The sequence below is a fragment of the Oncorhynchus mykiss genome, chromosome 6, assembly GCF_057628025.1.
Source record: "Oncorhynchus mykiss isolate SJ-2025 chromosome 6, ASM5762802v1, whole genome shotgun sequence".
Taxonomy (NCBI): domain Eukaryota; kingdom Metazoa; phylum Chordata; class Actinopteri; order Salmoniformes; family Salmonidae; genus Oncorhynchus; species Oncorhynchus mykiss.
The window spans coordinates 16,065,001-16,084,125 of NC_143027.1; the positions used below are offsets into that span (position 1 = coordinate 16,065,001).

At 51.4% G+C, this 19,125-nt stretch overlaps 1 protein-coding gene across 16 annotated transcripts in view; it reads right to left on the bottom strand.

Moving 5' to 3' along the window:
* Window positions 1–19,125, bottom strand: part of LOC110525107 (myocyte-specific enhancer factor 2C) — a 111,500-nt gene that overhangs the window by 64,812 nt on the left and 27,563 nt on the right. The window lies entirely within an intron of this gene.

The window sequence follows — 19,125 nt, forward strand, 5'->3', positions numbered from 1 at the left end:
AACAGCCTCCCTGCCCAGCCCTAAACAGCCTCCCTGTCCAGCCCTAAACAGCCTCCCAGCCCTAAACAGCCTCCCTGCCCAGCCCTAAACAGCATCCTGCCCAGCCCTAAACAGCCTCCATGCCCAGCCCTAAACAGCCTCCCTGCCCAGCCCTAAACAGCCTCCTGCCCAGCCCTAAACAGCATCCTGCCCAGCCCTAAACAGCATCCTGCCCAGCCCTAAACAGCATCCCTGCCCAGCCCTAAACAGCATCCTGCCCAGCCCTAAACAGCCTCCCTGCCCAGCCCTAAACAGCATCCTGCCCAGCACTAAACAGCCTCCTGCCCAGCCCTAAACAGCCTCCCTGCCCAGCCCTAAACAGCATCCTGCCCAGCCCTAAACAGCCTCCCTGCCCAGCCCTAAACAGCCTCCCTGCCCAGCCCTAAACAGCCTCCCTGCCCAGGCCTAAACAGCCTCCCTGCCCAGCCCTAAACAGCCTCCCTGCCCAGCACTAAACAGCCTACCTGCCCAGCCTGAAACAGCCTCCCTGCCCAGCCCTAAACAGCCTCCCTGCTAAGCCCTAAACAGCATCCTGCCCAGCCCTAAACAGCCTCCCTGCCCAGCCCTAAACAGCCTCCATGCCCAGCCCTAAACAGCCTCCCTGCCCAGGCCTAAACAGCCTCCCTATCCAGCCCTAAACAGCCTCCCTGCCCAGGCCTAAACAGCCTCCCTGCCCAGCCCTAAACAGCCTCCCTGCCCAGCCCTAAACAGCCTCCCTGCCCAGGCCTAAACAGCCTCCCTGCCCAGCCCTAAACAGCCTCCCTGCCCAGCCCTAAACAGCCTCCCTGCCCAGCCCTAAACAGCCTCCCTGCCCAGCCCTAAACAGCCTCCCTGCCCAGCCCTAAACAGCCTCCCTGCCCAGCCCTAAACAGCCTCCCTGCCCAGCCCTAAACAGCCTCCCTGCCCAGCCCTAAACAGCATCCTGCCCAGCCCTAAACAGCATCCTGCCCAGCACTAAACAGCATCCTGCCCAGCCCTAAACAGCATCCTGCCCAGCCCTAAACAGCATCCTGCCCAGCCCTAAACAGCATCCTGCCCAGCCCTAAACAGCATCCCTGCCCAGCCCTAAACAGCATCCTGCCCAGCCCTAAACAGCCTCCCTGCCCAGCCCTAAACAGCATCCTGCCCAGCACTAAACAGCCTCCTGCCCAGCCCTAAACAGCCTCCCTGCCCAGCCCTAAACAGCATCCTGCCCAGCCCTAAACAGCCTCCCTGCCCAGCCCTAAACAGCCTCCCTGCCCAGCCCTAAACAGCCTCCCTGCCCAGGCCTAAACAGCCTCCCTGCCCAGCACTAAACAGCCTACCTGCCCAGCCCGAAACAGCCTCCCTGCCCAGCCCTAAACAGCCTCCCTGCTAAGCCCTAAACAGCATCCTGCCCAGCCCTAAACAGCCTCCCTGCCCAGCCCTAAACAGCCTCCATGCCCAGCCCTAAACAGCCTCCCTGCCCAGGCCTAAACAGCCTCCCTATCCAGCCCTAAACAGCCTCCCTGCCCAGCCCTAAACAGCCTCCCTGCCCAGCCCTAAACAGCCTCCCTGCCCAGCCCTAAACAGCCTCCCTGCCCAGCCCTAAACAGCCTCCCTGCCCAGGCCTAAACAGCCTCCCTGCCCAGCCCTAAACAGCCTCCCTGCCCAGCCCTAAACAGCCTCCCTGCCCAGCCCTAAACAGCCTCCCTGCCCAGCCCTAAACAGCCTCCCTGCCCAGCCCTAAACAGCCTCCCTGCCCAGCCCTAAACAGCCTCCCTGCCCAGCCCTAAACAGCCTCCCTGCCCAGCCCTAAACAGCCTCCCTGCCCAGCCCTAAACAGCCTCCCTGCCCAGCCCTAAACAGCCTCCCTGCCCAGCCCTAAACAGCCTCCCTGCCCAGCCCTAAACAGCCTCCCTGCCCAGCCCTAAACAGCCTCCCTGCCCAGCCCTAAACAGCCTCCCTGCCCAGCCCTAAACAGCATCCTGCCCAGCCCTAAACAGCCTCCCTGCCCAGCCCTAAACAGCCTCCCTGCCCAGCCCTAAACAGCCTCCCTGCCCAGCCCTAAACAGCCTCCCTGCCCAGCCCTAAACAGCCTCCCTGCCCAGCCCTAAACAGCCTCCCTGCCCAGCCCTAAACAGCCTCCCTGCCCAGCCCTAAACAGCCTCCCTGCCCAGCCCTAAACAGCCTCCCTGCCCAGCCCTAAACAGCCTCCCTGCCCAGCCCTAAACAGCCTCCCTGCCCAGCCCTAAACAGCCTCCCTGCCCAGCCCTAAACAGCCTCCCTGCCCAGCCCTAAACAGCCTCCCTGCCCAGCCCTAAACAGCCTCCCTGCCCAGCCCTAAACAGCCTCCCTGCCCAGCCCTAAACAGCCTCCCTGCCCAGCCCTAAACAGCCTCCCTGCCCAGCCCTAAACAGCCTCCCTGCCCAGCCCTAAACAGCCTCCCTGCCCAGCCCTAAACAGCCTCCCTGCCCAGCCCTAAACAGCCTCCCTGCCCAGCCCTAAACAGCCTCCCTGCCCAGCCCTAAACAGCCTCCCTGCCCAGCCCTAAACAGCCTCCCTGCCCAGGCCTAAACAGCCTCCCTGCCCAGCCCTAAACAGCCTCCATGCCCAGCCCTAAACAGCCTCCCTGCCCAGCCCTAAACAGCCTCCCTGCCCAGGCCTAAACAGCCTCCCTGCCCAGCCCTAAACAGCCTCCATGCCCAGCCCTAAACAGCCTCCCTGCCCAGCCCTAAACAGCCTCCCTGCCCAGCCCTAAACAGCCTCCCTGCCCAGCCCTAAACAGCCTCCCTGCCCAGCCCCATGAGTAGAGAATAGAGATAATAGCAGAAGCCTTCAAAGTGCTTTAAATGGAAGAAAAAATTGATACAAGGAAGTTGGTATCTGATGTGTCAGCCGTGGGGGACAATAATTTATCTTTTTCAGTCAGAGATTATTGCAATTTGTATTCTTTTATTAATTAACATGCGAGAAGACAACGTCGTTTTCAAGTAATTTTATTTAAAAAACAAAGGCCTGGTTATTGACTTAAAATCTACATGATGCATATGTCGAAACCTCACCCAATCAACAAACCTCTGCTACACATTTCCAACAAGCATGTTGTTGCCATGGCTTTCTATTCTTGGACCAACGGAAATCCATTCAGCACACAGTGGTCTCCTTTTTCATCTCTGTGTGCTTTGAGAGAAAAGTAAAAACCCTGTAACTCCTCTCTCAGTGGAGAGACTGTGAGGTAACAGGTAACAGGGCCTTTTAAGTCCAGTGCTGCCTACTACTGTGTTCTGTTCTGAGAGGGGAGAGGGGGAAAGGAGGAGCAGGGGGAGAGGAGGAGGAGCAGAGGGAGAGGAGGAGGAGCAGAGGGAGAGGAGGAGCAGGGGGAGAGGAGGAGGAGCAGAGGGAGAGGAGGAGGAGCAGAGGGAGAGGAGGAGCAGAGGGAGAGGAGGAGCAGGGATAGAGGAGCAGGGGGAGAGGAGGAGCAGGGGGAGAGGAGGAGCAGAGGAGGAGCAGGGAGGGAGGATGAGCAAGGCGAGAGGAGGAGGAGAGGAGGAGCATGGGAGAGGAGGACCATGGGAGAGGAGGTGGAGAGGGGGAGCAGCAGGGGGAGAGGAGGAGCAGGGGGAGAGGAGGAGCAGGGGGAGAGGAGGAGGAGAGGAGGAGCAGCAGGGCGAGAGGAGGAGCAGGGGGGAGGATGAGTAGGGGGAGAGGAGGAGCAGGGGGAGAGGAGGAGCAGCATGGGGAGAGGAGGAGCAGTGGGAGAGGAGGAGCAGGGGGAGAGGAGGAGCAGGGGGAGAGAAGGATGAGAGAAGGAGCAGCAGGGGGAGAGGAGGAGGAGAAGAGGAGCAGGGGGGGAGGATGAGCAGGGGGAGAGGATGAGCAGGGGGAGAGGAGGAGCAGGGGGAGAGGAGGAGGAGAGGAGGAGCAGCAGGGGGAGAGGAGGAGCATGGGAGAGGAGGAGCATGAGAGATGAGGATAAGAAGAGAGGAGGAGGAGGAAGGAGGGGCATGGGGAGAGGAGGAGCAGGAGGAGAGGAGGAGCAGGGGAGAGAGAGGGAATAGTCAGGCGGCTGCTGCAACTGAATGTCTCACTCAGCACCCGCAAACAGGGCCTATTGTGTCATACAGAGCAGGAATGGTGGACAGATAGCCACCCATCAGAGCCAAAATGGAGACAGGTGAGAACCATCTTTCCACAGTCCATTGCTGACTCCCCCAAGGATAAGGTGATTTGACACAATATGTCAACCGCTCTTTGAAAGCAGGCCAAGGGCTGTAAAACTGCAGCTGCTGCATGGGTCCAATGGAAGCAGCAAGCGAGAGAGAGCTGCCGGACAGCTGAATACTGCTCCCTGTCGCCTGCTACCTGCTCGCCTGCCTGCTTCCTTTTGCTGCATCAGCGACGTGACTTGGGGACTGTAACTACATTTTATGCATGCAATAGCTGATATGATTATCATGGATTGAGTGGCTGATGATAATCCACAATCAAAGTCGTCACTAATTGATTATGTTGGGTTTACAGGCCAGTGATATGATTTGGAAGAGAGATCATATAATATCACAGAACATTGTGAATCAGAGTGTTAAGGTAGATACAGGTTCTCCGGGTTCTGTGCCAGACTACTCGGTGAACCGTAGGTACTGAGTGAAGTAAAGAGCAGAACAGTTATTCTGACACATCAATGTTCTTGTGCCCCGGTGGAGAAAACCAGCAGTAGAGGGAACCATCATTTGGAAAGAGGAGTAAAGAGGGCTTTGGACAGAGTCAAATCATCTTTGTCAGATTGTGAAAATGAAACAGGATGGAACAGCTCCAGGTGGGGGAAGATGGACGTCAGGAGGATGGTGGTGGTGCCATGGTTAGGTAAATAGAAGCGGTTTATGTTGTGGTGGAGAAAGCTGTTCAGCTTCTCTCTCTTCCTCTCTTGCTCTCCACCTGTCTCTCTCTAACAGTGTTTTCTCCACAGCCTATGTTAGCGTGTGCAGTACATTATTGTGGATTCCCTCCCTCCGTCGTTCAACTCAAGCACACACATCTGCGAAGGGTACTGTTTTTCAGCGAAGGTCCAACCGCTGCCTCGCATCACATGGTGTCATGTAGGCCTACAGAGTCCAGGTGTAACCACCATTTAGACACAGACTGCTGGACTGGAACAGAAAACACTCCCCCAGACTTTAGTCTTACACGTACAGTGCCTTGCGAAAGTATTCGGCCACCTTGAACTTTGCGACCTTTTGCCACATTTCAGGCTTCAAACATAAAGATATAAATCTGTATTTTTTTTGTGAAGAATCAACAACACGTGGGACACAATCATGAAGTGGAACAACATTTATTGGATATTTCAAACTTTTTTAACAAATCCAAAACTGAAAAATTGGGCGTGCAAAATTATTCAGCCCCTTAAGTTAATACTTTGTAGCGCCACCTTTTGCTGCGATTACAGCTGTAAGTCGCTTGGGGTATGTCTCTATCAGTTTTGCACATCGAGAGACTGAAATTTTTTCCCATTCCTCCTTGCAAAACAGCTCGAGCTCAGTGAGGTTGGATGGAGAGCATTTGTGAACAGCAGTTTTCAGTTCTTTCCACAGATTCTCGATTGGATTCAGGTCTGGACTTTGACTTGGCCATTCTAACACCTGGATATGTTTATTTTTGAACCATTCCATTGTTGATTTTGCTTTATGTTTTGGATCATTGTCTTGTTGGAAGACAAATCTCCGTCCCAGTCTCAGGTCTTTTGCAGACTCCATCAGGTTTTCTTCCAGAATGGTCCTGTATTTGGCTCCATCCATCTTCCCATCAATTTTAACCATCTTCCCTGTCCCTGCTGAAGAAAAGCAGGCCCAAACCATGATGCTGCCACCACCATGTTTGACAGTGGGGATGGTGTGTTCAGCTGTGTTGCTTTTACGCCAACCATAACGTTTTGCATTGTTACCAAAAAGTTCAATTTTGGTTTCATCTGACCAGAGCACCTTCTTCCACATGTTTGGTGTGTCTCCCAGGTGGCTTGTGGCAAACTTTAAACAACACTTTTTATGGATATCTTTAAGAAATGGCTTTCTTCTTGCCACTCTTCCATAAAGGCCAGATTTGTGCAATATATGACTGATTGTTGTCCTATGGACAGAGTCTCCCACCTCAGCTGTAGATCTCTGCAGTTCATCCAGAGTTATCATGGGCCTCTTGGCTGCATCTCTGATCAGTCTTCTCCTTGTATGAGCTGAAAGTTTAGAGGGACGGCCAGGTCTTGGTAGATTTGCAGTGGTCTGATACTCCTTCAATTTCAATATTATCGCTTGCACAGTGCTCCTTGGGATGTTTAAAGCTTGGGAAATCTTTTTGTATCCAAATCCGGCTTTAAACTTCTTCACAACAGTATCTCGGACCTGCCTGGTGTGTTCCTTGTTCTTCATGATGCTCTCTGCGCTTTTAACGGACCTCTGAGACTATCACAGTGCAGGTGCATTTATACGGAGACTTGATTACACACAGGTGGATTGTATTTATCATCATTAGTCGTTTAGGTCAACATTGGATCATTCAGAGATCCTCACTGAACTTCTGGAGAGAGTTTGCTGCACTGAAAGTAAAGGGGCTGAATAATTTTGCACGCCCAATTTTTCAGTTTTTGATTTGTTAAAAAAGTTTGAAATATCCAATAAATGTCGTTCCACTTCATGATTGTGTCCCACTTGTTGTTGATTCTTCACAAAAAAATACAGTTTTATATCTTTATGTTTGAAGCCTGAAATGTGGCAAAAGGTCGCAAAGTTCAAGGGGGCCGAATACTTTCGCAAGGCACTGTATGCACACACACTCACACACACTCAAGCGCACTGACACACGCACGCGCACACACACACACACAAACAAACACACACTATGCTTTCATTATCCCCGCAGTCACTAAGGATTATTGACTTGTTTCAACTTCTAAAGATACTGATTAAGTAAACCAACACCATTTAAGTTGTGGAACTAAGACACAGAAAGTAGGGGGGGAAACGATGCAGAAAGAATACCAGCGTCTCCCTTCAATGACTACTAGTACCCCCCCCCCCCCCCCCCCGATGACAGCAGCCCAAGGCCATGTCACTAAGAACATACAAAGCACTGTCATATTCACCTAATTATGTTCTCCACCAAGGATGAACCGTGATGTTAGGAAAATTCAGCAGCTCGTGTTGGGGGGTGGGGTGAAGGGTTAGGGGGTGGGGCCAACTTGATCTTCTTTTCAAACGCAGGCAAACTTCCATGACGTCTCGTGGCAGCAAAGGATTCTAACACCAGACAACGTGGTTAGATGATGACGCTCCACTGATGATTTCATCACAAGTTCTTTCTCAATCTTTTTTTTTTTCAGAAGCATTCTAATCAGCCTAATTAAAAGCTTTGTTCGTTTAGAAATCTCTGATGACAATTTGTTTCACTCTACCCTACAGCAGTGACTGTGAAGAAGAGAATTCCATGTGATCTTCTGACAGCAATTATTAAATGCTCCCTCCTGGCCCCAATTAGAGCCACAGGCTAACGCTAACATGGCTAACACTCCAGAGTGGGAGCCAGCTTATATTCTATTACCTTTTTCCCAGTTCATTTTAGCACTTTTGTTTTGTATGTGGTATTGTGTAGAGTAATATATTTTACATTACGGGATTTGACAAAGTTATTTACGCTTCCTTTTCTGTCTGTTCGTGGTGGCTGATGGAGAAAGACAGACGCAGGGAGAAAGATAGGGGGAAGTTGAGTGATGGTTTTTTTCCTCTTTGCTATTGGGATGCATCAGCATATTTGGAAACCACACAAAGGTTGCATCATCAGCTGTCTTAGTGTCCACTAAGTTCAAAAGTATGCAAGTGTTTATAGACAATATAGCTATTAGCAGTGTCTATAAAAGGAACACTCCTAAACAAGTCATAGGGGCTAGGGAGGTACAACAAGCTAACCTCTCTACAACCTCCTCTCTGCTGTAGTGTTCACACATACATTATGTTGGCTACGCTATGACAGAGGGTGGAATGTCTGGAGTTTGGAGGCAAAGATAAATCACAGAGGTAGGCACAGATCACAGACCCTCTGTTGCTCTATGGACTACTGGAGTGCCTGTGTGCACCCGTGTGTGTGTGTGTGTGTGTGTGTGTGTGTGTGTGTGTGTGTGTGTGTGTGTGTGTGTGTGTGTGTGCGTGCGTGCGTGCGTGTGCGTGCATGTGTGTGTGATTGTGGAGGGAATTGTGGGTATACTAGGTCAAGGTTGCTTTAAACAAACTGTCATGGCAACCCCTCACATCTGGCTCCCATGGCAACATATTGGCCACTAGAAGCTAAATGCTGAGTCTGAATAGGCAGGCTAGACTGCTACTGTTAACGGTCCAGGAGATTTCAACCCACCGCCTTAACGAGACGAAAAGCTTTACGGATTGCTGTATTTCTGTCTTCTCTGCGACAATAACATGTTGTTTGCCTTGTATTTAGGTTCAAATCAATCAGCCGTCCCTCTGCTACACTCATATGGTATTACTTTAATACACTTTGCTCAAACTACAGCAATGATAAACAACACTGCTTAACATCCCTGTTTGTGTAACGTTACAGTGGTATTATGGCTTTCTCTAACAGTCTGGCCGCTCTAAAGCCAGAGCCACAGTCTGGAAATGAGACTGTGCACAGCGTGGAGGTCATTTGAAAAGAAGTAGAAGGTTGCACACTTAAACAAGGATGTCCTTCATAAATTCAACCTTCTGGGGGATTTTTTCAGTCCCTGCGCACCGTTAGGAAACCGAGTAACCTAGATCGCAAAGTGAAGAGAGAGAGAAAGAGGAGAGCAGAGAGAGAGAGAGAGAGTAGAGCAGAGAGAGAGAGAGAGAGAGAGAGAGAGAGAGGGGGTAGAGCAGAGAGAGAGAGAGAGAGAGAGAGAGAGAGAGAGAGAGGATTCTGAAGCCCCAACCGTGTTCCCTGCCTGGCCTGTCAGAAAAAAACGTGCTCTAGTCTGCTAGCATGATGTCAGAGTTTCTCTTGTTTTTTCTGAAGACCGCAAGCTGATTGGGCTGATTATTGGTGAGCGTTGTTGTCCTGTTGATGTTGCGCATCATTAAACTGGGATTGTTCCAGTTAGTGTTTGCTTAAGCAGGACTGATATAATGTTTCCGGGCAGAATCTCTTCCACACACACAAACGGACACACACATACACACACTGTAAACTTGAGACACACAAAGAGCTTGAATGTCCCCACATCAATCATTTAGTACTACAACATGTTGTTTCAATTCAGAGTTGGCTAGAATATAGAGTACATTTATACCAAGAAGCATATACAAAACTGACACTGAACTTTATTCATCCAGTTGAATGTGTCTGTGGATGAGTATATTTAAGTCTACCCACAATGATGCAAACTACAGTATATCGACAGAGATTAAAAGAAAAGCCCAGGCCAGTAGCTGAGCCTGTCTCTACAGCTCTCTAAGGAATGGTGGGGTGGGGATGGAGGGAGGGTAGAGGTTGGGTTGTGTTGAGTGTGGAGGGGGTGGGCGGCGTACCTACAGATCACACTCTTCTAGAGGAGCTGGAGGAGGCTGGGAGGAGGCTGGGATAAGGCTTGAGGAAGGCTGGGGAGGCTGGAGGAAGCTGGGAGGAGGCTTGGGGAGGCTTGGAGAGGGCTGGGGTGAGGCTGGGAGGAGGCTGGGAGAAGGCTGGGGGCTGGGAGGCAGCCCCACCAAGGCCAGACCCGGGCCAGAGCAAGGCCAAACCTCTCATTAGACGGCGGCTGGGTGCCACGCTCCTGTTTGGAGTGGTTAGGGGGACCAGAAAGGGGCAGTACTCTACTCCCCGCACCATCACAACCCGACCTCATCAAAGACGGTGCTCGTAATTTGTCACAGAAAGCAGCCAATAAACATATGTTAGGGGAAGAGGGAGGAGAGGAAGAAGAAGGAAGAACGAGAGGAGGGGAAGGCGAGTGAAAAAAGATAGCGCATGATTAAAGAGCCCGAACAGCTGCACAAAATCCAAACTACAAAAAGCGGTTTGAAAGAGACCTCAGCTAGAGTGATCTGATAAAGCTTACTGCTACTTAAACCCTACCAGGGATGAGAAGGAGGAGGGGGAGGGAGAGAGAGAGAGACAGAAAAAGAAAGAATGAAAAGAGACAAACAAATATTAAATTACTGACGCGCGACCACACTTCTTGGCAGAGACACTCGTCTCCTCTCCTTACGTGATTATAGCGAAGGCCATTGTATCACACAAAAATGACCCCTCTTGCCAATAACTCCACTACCGCTTTGGCCAAGTTCTATTTGTAGCCCACAGCGCACCATTGTGCCTGACGTAGATCACAGCAATAAGAAAATCTGTCAAGGTACTTTTCCCCCTTTATTTGCCTCACGAAGTGACACTGTACGTGTAGCAAGGCTTTTTCACATCCTACAGATTATTTTCTTTAAAAATGTTCCTCCAGAAAGTTTGATACAACTTGTTCACATATTATGCTCCTTGCTAGCTTTCAATTCCTGGGTTCTTGAGCTTGTTTTCTCCTGTTTGTGTTGTTGTAGGAGTAGCGTGTGATGTGGAGATGTGTGATATTTTGGCTTGTTGTTGGATACCGTGGCAGGCTGAACGCATTAGCACAACACGGTGAGGCTTTGCTCAGTTGTTGTCGCTGCGCTGGCCCTGTTTCTGCAGCATGTGATCAGAAAAGATGATAGAGAAGTTGGGGCCTTCTCTGACGTTCTTCTGCTGATCTGTAGATTCAACTGCATCCTATTCTGCTTTGAACTGCTTCAACCTGCTCAATGATAAAGGACAGAGGGGACAATGGGGGACTAAAGGACAGAGGGGATGGGGGACTAAAGGACAGGGGGGACGGGGGACACTAAAGGACAGGGGGGACGGGGGGACTAAAGGACAGGGGGGACAGGGGGGACTAAAGGACAGAGGGGGACTAAAGGACAGAGGGGATGGGGGGGATGGGGTGGACTAAAGGACAGAGGGGACGAGGGGGACTAAAGGACAGGGGGGACGGGGGGACTAAAGGACAGGGGGGACAGGGGGGACTAAAGGACAGAGGGGACGGGGGATGGGGTGGACTAAAGGACAGAGGGGACGGGGGGGACTAAAGGACAGAGGGGACGGGGGGGACTAAAGGACAGGGGGGACTAAATGACAGAGGAGACGGGGGGGATGGGGTGGACTAAAGGACAGAGGGGACGGGGGGGACTAAAGGACAGAGGGGACGGGGGACTAAAGGACAGTGGGGACGGGGGGGACTAAAGGACAGAGGGGACGGGGGATTAAAGGACAGAGGAGACGGGGGGGACTAAAGGACGGAGGGGACTAAAGGACAAAGGGGGTGGGGGATGGGGGGGACTAAAGGACAGGGGGGACTAAAGGACAGAGGAGACGGAGGGGACTAAAGGACAGAGGGGACGGGGGGGACTAAAGGACAGAGGGGACGGAGGGGACTAAAGGACAGAGGGGACTAAAGGACAGAGGAGACGGAGGGGACTAAAGGACAGAGGGGACGGGGGGAATAAAGGACAGGGGGGACTAAAGGACAGAGGAGACTAAAGGACAAAGGGGATGTGGGGGACTAAAGGAAATAGGGGACGGGGGGACTAAAGGACAGGGGGGACTAAAGGACAAAGGAGACGGAGGGGACTAAAGGAAAGAGGGGACGGGGGGGACTATAGGACAGGGGGGACTAAAGGACAGAGGAGACGGAGGGGACTAAAGGACAAAGGGGATGTGGGGGACTAAAGGACAGAGGGGACGGGGGGAAATAAAGGACAGGGGGGACTAAAGGACAGAGGGGACTAAAGGACAAAGGGGATGTGGGGGACTAAAGGAAATAGGGGACGGGGGGGACTAAAGGACAGGGGGGACTAAAGGACAAAGGAGACGGAGGGGACTAAAGGACAGAGGGGACGGGGGGAATAAAGGACAGGGGGGACTAAAGGACAAAGGAGACTAAAGGACAGAGGAGACGGAGGGGACTAAAGGACAGAGGGGACGGGGGGACTAAAGGACAGGGGGGACTAAAGGACAGAGGAGACGGAGGGGACTAAAGGACAGGGTGGACTAAAGGACAGAGGAGACTAAAGGACAGAGGAGACGGGGGGACTAAAGGACAGAGGGGACTAAAGGACAAAGAGGATGTGGGGGACTAAAGGATAGAGGGGATGGGGGGGACTAAAGGACAGAGGGGACGGGGGGGACTAAAGGACACAGGAGACGGGGGGGACTAAAGGACAGAGGAGACAGAGGGGACTAAAGGACAGGGGGGACGGCTTGGGGACTAAACAACAGGGGGGACGGGGGAGACTAATGGACGGGGATCTAAAGGACGGGGGGAACTAAAGGACGGGGGGAACTAAAGGACGGAGTGTACGGAGGGGACTAAAGGACAGGGGGAACTAAAGGACGAAGTGTACGGAGGGGACTAAAGGACAGGGGGGACGGTGGGGAACTAAAGGACGGGGGAACTAAAGGACGGAGTGGACGGGGGGACTAAAGGACAGGGGGGACGGTGTGGAACTAAAGGACGGTGGGGAACTAAAGGACGGGGGGAACTAAAGGACGGAGTGGACGGGGGGACTAAAGGACAGGGGGGACGGGGGGGACTAAAGGACCGGGGGGCTAAAGGATGGGGGTTACGGGGGGGACAGGGGGGACCAAAGGACAGGGGGGACGAGGGGGACTAAAGGACAAAGGGGACGGGGGGGACTAAAGGACAGGGGGACTAAAGCACAGAGGAGACAGGTGGGACTAAAGGACAGGGGGGACTAAAGGACAGAGGAGACGAGGAGACTAAAGGACAGAGGAGACGGAGGGGACTAAAGGACAGGGGGGACTAAAGGACAGAGGAGACTAAAGGACAGAGGGGACAGGGGGGACTAAAGGACAGAGGAGACGGAGGGGACTAAAGGACAGCGGGGACTAAAGGACAGAGGAGACTAAAGGACAGAGGGGCCGGGGGGGACTAAAGGACAGAGGGGACGGGGGAACTAAAGGACAGAGGGGACGGGGGGACTAAAGGACAGGGGGGACTAAAGGACAGAGGAGACGGGGGGAACTGAAGGACAGAGGGGACGGGGGGGACTAAAGGACAGAGGAGACGGAGGGGGCTAAAGGACAGATGGGACGGGGGGACTAAAGGACAGGGGGGACTAAAGGACAGAGGAGACGGGGGGACTAAAGGACAGGGGAGATGGGGGGGACTAAAGGACATGGGGGACGGGGGGGACTAAAGGACAGGGGGACGGGGGGACTAAAGGACAGGGGGGGTGGGGGGACTAAACGACAGCGGGACTGGGGGGACTAAAGGACAGAGGAGACGGGGGGGACTAAACGACAGAGGAGACGGGGGGACTAAAGGACAGTGGGGACAGGTTGGGGACTAAAGGACAGGGGGGACTAAAGGACAGAGGAGACGGGGGTACTAGAGGACAGGGGGATGGGGGGGACTGAAGGACATGGGGGACGGGGAGACTAAAGGACAGGGGGACGGGGGGACTAAAGGACAGGGGGGATGGGGGGGACTAAAGGACAGGGGGGATGGGGGCGTCTAAAGGACATCGGGGACGGGGGGACTAAAGGAGAGGAGACGGGAGGGACTAAAGGACAGGGGGACTAAAGGATGGGGGGACGGTGGGGAACTAAAGAACGGGGGGAACTAAAGGACGGGGGGATGGGGGACTAAAGGACGGGGGTTCGAGGGGGACTAAAGGATAGGGATGACGGTTGGGGACTAAAGGACGGGGGGACGAGGGGGACTAAAGGATGGGGGGGATGGGGGGGACTAATGGACAGAGGAGACGGGGGGACTAAAGGACAGGGGGGACTAAAGGACAGAGGAGACGGGGGGGGACTAAAGGACAGAGGAGACGGAGGGGACTAAAGGACAGCGGGGACTAAAGGACAGAGGAGACTAAAGGACAGAGGGGCCGGGGGGACTAAAGGACAGAGGAGACGGAGGGGACTAAAGGACAGAGGGGACTAAAGGACAGAGGAGACGGAGGAGACTAAAGGACAGAGGAGACGGAAGGGATTAAAGGACAAGGGGGACTAAAGGACAGAGGAGACTAAAGGACAGAGGAGACGGGGGGGACTAAAGGACAGAGGGGATGGGGGGACTAAAGGACAGGGGGGATGGGGGGGACTAAACGACAGGGGGGACTGGGGGGACTAAAGGACAGAGGAGACGGGGGGGACTAAACAACAGAGGAGACGGTGGGACTAAAGGACAGGGGGGACAGGGGGGACTAAAGTACATGGGGGAACGGGGGGGACTAAAGGATGGGGGGACGGGTTGGGGACTAAACAACAGGGGGGACTGGGGGGACTAAAGGACGGAGAACTAAAGGACGGGGGGAACTAAAGGACGGGGGGAACTAAAGGACGGAGTTTACGGGGGGCACTAAAGGACAGGGGGGACTAAAGGACGGGGGGAGCTAAAGGACGGAGTGGACGGGGGGACTAAAGGACGGGGGGAACTAAAGGATGGGGGGACGGGGGGACTAAAGGACAGGGGGGACGAGGGGGACTAAAGGACAGGGGGGACGGTGGGGAACTAAAGGACGGGGGGAACTAAAGGACGAAGTGAATGAGGAGGACTAAAGGACAGGGGGGACTAAAGGATGGGGGGACGGTGGGGAACTAAAGAACGAGGGGGACTAAAGGACAGGGGGACGGTTGGGGACTAAAGGATGGGGGGACGGTGGGACTAAAGGACAGGGGGGACGAGGGGGACTAAAGGACAGGGGGGACGAGGGGGACTAAAGGATGGGGGGGGGAGGGGGGAGGGGGGACTAAAGGACAGGAGGGATGAGGGGGACTAAAGGACAGGGGGGGACTAAAGGACGGGGGGGACGGGGTGGACTAAAGGACGAGGGGGACTAAAGGATGGGAGGGACGGGGGGGAGGGGGGACTAAAGAACAGGGGGGACGAGGGGGACTAAAGGACGGGGGGGACGAGGGGGACTAAAGAACGGGGGGGACTAAAGCAACATAAATTGGAGATTAGGTCAAAATAGGGAAAATCCCCCAACAATGGAAGATTTTATAATGCTTCCAAATCCTTAATTCATGTATTTTGAAATATTCACTCTTATGACTATTAAGCAGATCCTAATTACCATGTGGACTGAATGAAAACGACACGAAATAATCACTCTTATTATGACTATTATGACTATTATTCAGATCCTAATTTCCATGTGGACTGAATGAAAACTGTTTCGTGATCCGAGAGATAAAAAGTGAAAAGAAAACAGCAAATTCCTACAGAGAGGCATGTAAATCATGTATGTATTTTTTTCTCTGCAGTCTTATCCTTGAAATCAACATTTAGTCATTTTCTTATTTGGGAAGTGAAGAGCTACAGTGGGGGAGTGGGAGATTTGGTTCACAAGGTTTAGCTCTGGTCCGGCCGTACAGTAGAGTGAAGGACAAGGCTGATTAGCCGTAGTTCCCGCCTCAAATCCCTCAGCTCGGAGAACAGCTGCACCGTTCACATAACCTTGCATGCCCCCCCTGCCCCCTTCCTACCCCCCTGGCTAATGATAGCAGAGCACGTCCCCTTTGCAAACAAACAGATTTTTCCACTTCACACACTCACACTGGTGGGCTCTCCTCTCTCCCTCTCCTCTCTCCGTTTCCTCCCTTCATTTTCTCATATTATTGATGGTTTTCTCCACCCTGAGAAAAATCCACAGGCCACATGACCTCAGGAACGGGCTGAGAACGATGAAGGACCCTCCCCTTCTTCCCACCCTGTCCAGTGAGCAACCCACTTACTGGGGTGGGGGTGTGGGTGGTGGGGGTGGGGGTGGGGGGTGGAAGGGGCCAGCTCTGGACCCCAGCCTCTGCTGCTGCACATTATCCCAAATAAACAACTCATTACAGGTGTACTTAACTGAGGGGAGCTAGCGAGCATCAGAACCTAATCCCTGTTATCATTCCAAGTGCTTCTCTACAGACTAGACTAGAGGGAAGAGGAGCCCAGGAAGGTAGGCAGCTGAACGGTAGAGGAAAAAGAGGAGGAGATGAGAGGTAGAGGAGGAGGGGGACGAGAAGGGAGGGGAGGCAGAAAAGGATCTTGAATTTACTTCAGAGAAAAATTAACAAGAGCCTTTCATTCTTTCACTTTCTCTCTTCCCGTATCTCCCTCTTCCTCTCGACATCTCTCTCTCTCTCTATCTATCTCCCTGTGGATTTCGTACTGCTCTTCCTTGTTTTCCACAACCTCAGAAGTGGGTCATCGACAGGCAGCATTTTGAAGAACATAACAAAAACTGTCTGTACTCTGAGAACAATCCTGGGCTTCTTTAACCAGTTAGAGCTCTAGGGGCGCTATTTCATTTTTGGATAAAAAACGTTCCCGTTTTAAGCGCGATATTTTGTCACGAAAAGATGCTCGACTATGCATATTCTTGACAGTTTTGGAAAGAAAACACTCTGAAGTTTCAGAATCTGCAAAGATTTTGTCTGTAAGTGCCCCAGAACTCATTCTACAGGCGAAACCAAGATGATGCATCACCCAGGAATTAGCAGAATTTCTGAAGCTCTGTTTTCCATTCTCTCCTTATATGGCTGTGATTGCGCAACGAATGAGCCTACACTTTCTGTCGTTCGCCCAAGGTCTTAGCAGCATTGTGACGTATTTGTAGGCATATCATTGGAAGATTGGCCATAAGAGACTACATTTTCCAGAGGTCCGCCCGGTGTCCTTTGTCTAAATTTGTGCGTAATCTTCAGGTGCAGGCATTTTCTCCTGGGATTCAGGAGAGAAACCATGTTTCCAAGAACGATGTATCAATGAAGAGATATGTGAAAAACACCTTGAGGATTGATTCTAAACAACGTCTGCCATGTTTTCAGTCGATATTATGGAGTTAATTTGGAAAAAAGTTTGCGTTTTGAGGACTGAATTTATGGATTTTTTTTGGTAGCCAAATGTGATGTATAAAACGGAGCTATTTCTAATACACAAGGAATCTTTTTGGAAAAACTGAGCATCTGCTATCTAACTGAGAGTATCCTCATTGAAAACATCAGAAGTTCTTCAAAGGTAAATGATTTTATTTGAAGGCTTTTATGTTTTTGTTAATGTTGCGTGCTGGATGCTAACGCTAATGCTAACGCTAAATGCTAACGCGAAATGCTAACTCTAGCTAGCTACTTTTACACAAATGATTGTTTTCCTATGGTTGAGAAGCATATTTTGAAAATCTGAGATGACAGTGTTGTTTACAAAAGGCTAAGCTTGAGAGATGGCATATTTATTTCATTTCATTTGCGATTTTCATAAATAGTTAACGTTGTGTTATGCTAATGAGCTTGCTGATAGATTTACACAATCCTGGATACAGGGGTTTTTTCATAGCTAAACGTGACGCAGAAAACGGAGCGATTTGTCCTAAACAAATAATCTTTCAGGAAAAACTGAACATTTGCTATCTGAGAGTCTCCTCAATGAAAACATCTGAAGTTCTTCAAAGGTAAATGATTTTTTTGAATGCTTTTCTGTTTTTTTGTGTAAATGTTGCCAGCTGAATGCTAATGCTAAATGCTACGTTAGCCATCAATACTGTTACACAAATGATTGTTTTGCAATGGTTGAGAAGCATATTTTGAAAATCTGAGATGACAGTGTTGTTAACAAAAGGCTAAGCTTGAGAGCTAGCATATTTATTTCATTTGATTTGCGATTTTCATGAATAGTTAACGTTGCGTTATGGTAATGAGCTTGAGTCTGTATTCACGAACCCGGATCCGGGATGGGGAGATCAGAAAGGTTAACAAGAAGCCCACTTATCAAATTAAGCTGTCAAAAGCAAATTAATAACAGCCAGTACTATTCCCTTCAGAAAGGTACAAACAAATTGGAGAAAACTACTGACCAATTACTAGTGAGGCATGGTAGCCCTGGATTTGTCTCTCACTCTTCACAAGGATGCCCTAGTTAATATGATTATAACCGAGCTCAACATCACCAGCAGTTAGCAGAAGATTGATAAATATCAATCAAATCAATCCAAAGATTTCCTACATACTATATGAGAGTGTCATGAAAAAATGAAACACTACATTTGAGACCTGATCACCCAATGACCGAGGACAGTGTGAAGACAACCATTTCCTAAGGGAGGCAAAAAGAGAAAGTTAACACTCTCAGCACCATGTTAACATGGCACATGTATGTGACAGTGAAGTGAAATTAACATGACACCTCCACATAGAGATGGCAATGAGCAGAGAGGACATCACCCCTCCAGTTTACACACAGAGACACAGTGGGTGTCAGAAAATACTTTGCTCCAGCTTAACCCGTTAACACTCCTCTCACGACACCACCCTCACAGCCCATTACTGCCATTATCGCTGATAGTCTCTACAACAACAGAGACATATGTACAATTATCACCAATTCACTCCCCTCATATTCCAAAATGTCACCCTATTCAACTATATCCAAGTCTACACGCCAAGAAGACAACAACAACGTCTCCTACTGTAGAGGAATTTCTCATTGGCTTGATACACCCTCTATGTCAGTCCCATCCTGTTTGGTAGTCCCCCAGGGGACAGTGGTGGAGTAGCCCAGCGAGGATGCACCGTAGTAGGGGAAGGATGTGACGTGGAGGCACTTGGAGGGCCTGGGACTGTGGAGGAGGGAGGCCAGCCCGGTGCTTCCACCACGGCAGGTATCCCCCATGCTTCCTCATCTATTTATAAACCATGAGCCCAGCACAGGGACAAAAATAAGACCAGGGTCATTTTAACAAACAATACTGCTCACACACACCCTCACAGTTCCACTCACAGACACGAAAACACATAAACAGGAGGTATTATGCTATATAGACAAATAGAAAGGAGTCACTGCAGCGCTGCTCAAATATAAACCCTCATCACTCCACACCTCTCTCTCTTCTTCCCCACTTCCCCACCTCTCTCCTACTGCTCAACCCTCTCTCTTCTGACACACACACACACACACACACACACACGCACGCACGCACGCACGCACGCACGCACGCACGCACGCACGCACGCACACACACACACACACACACACACACACACACACACACACACACACACACACACACACACACA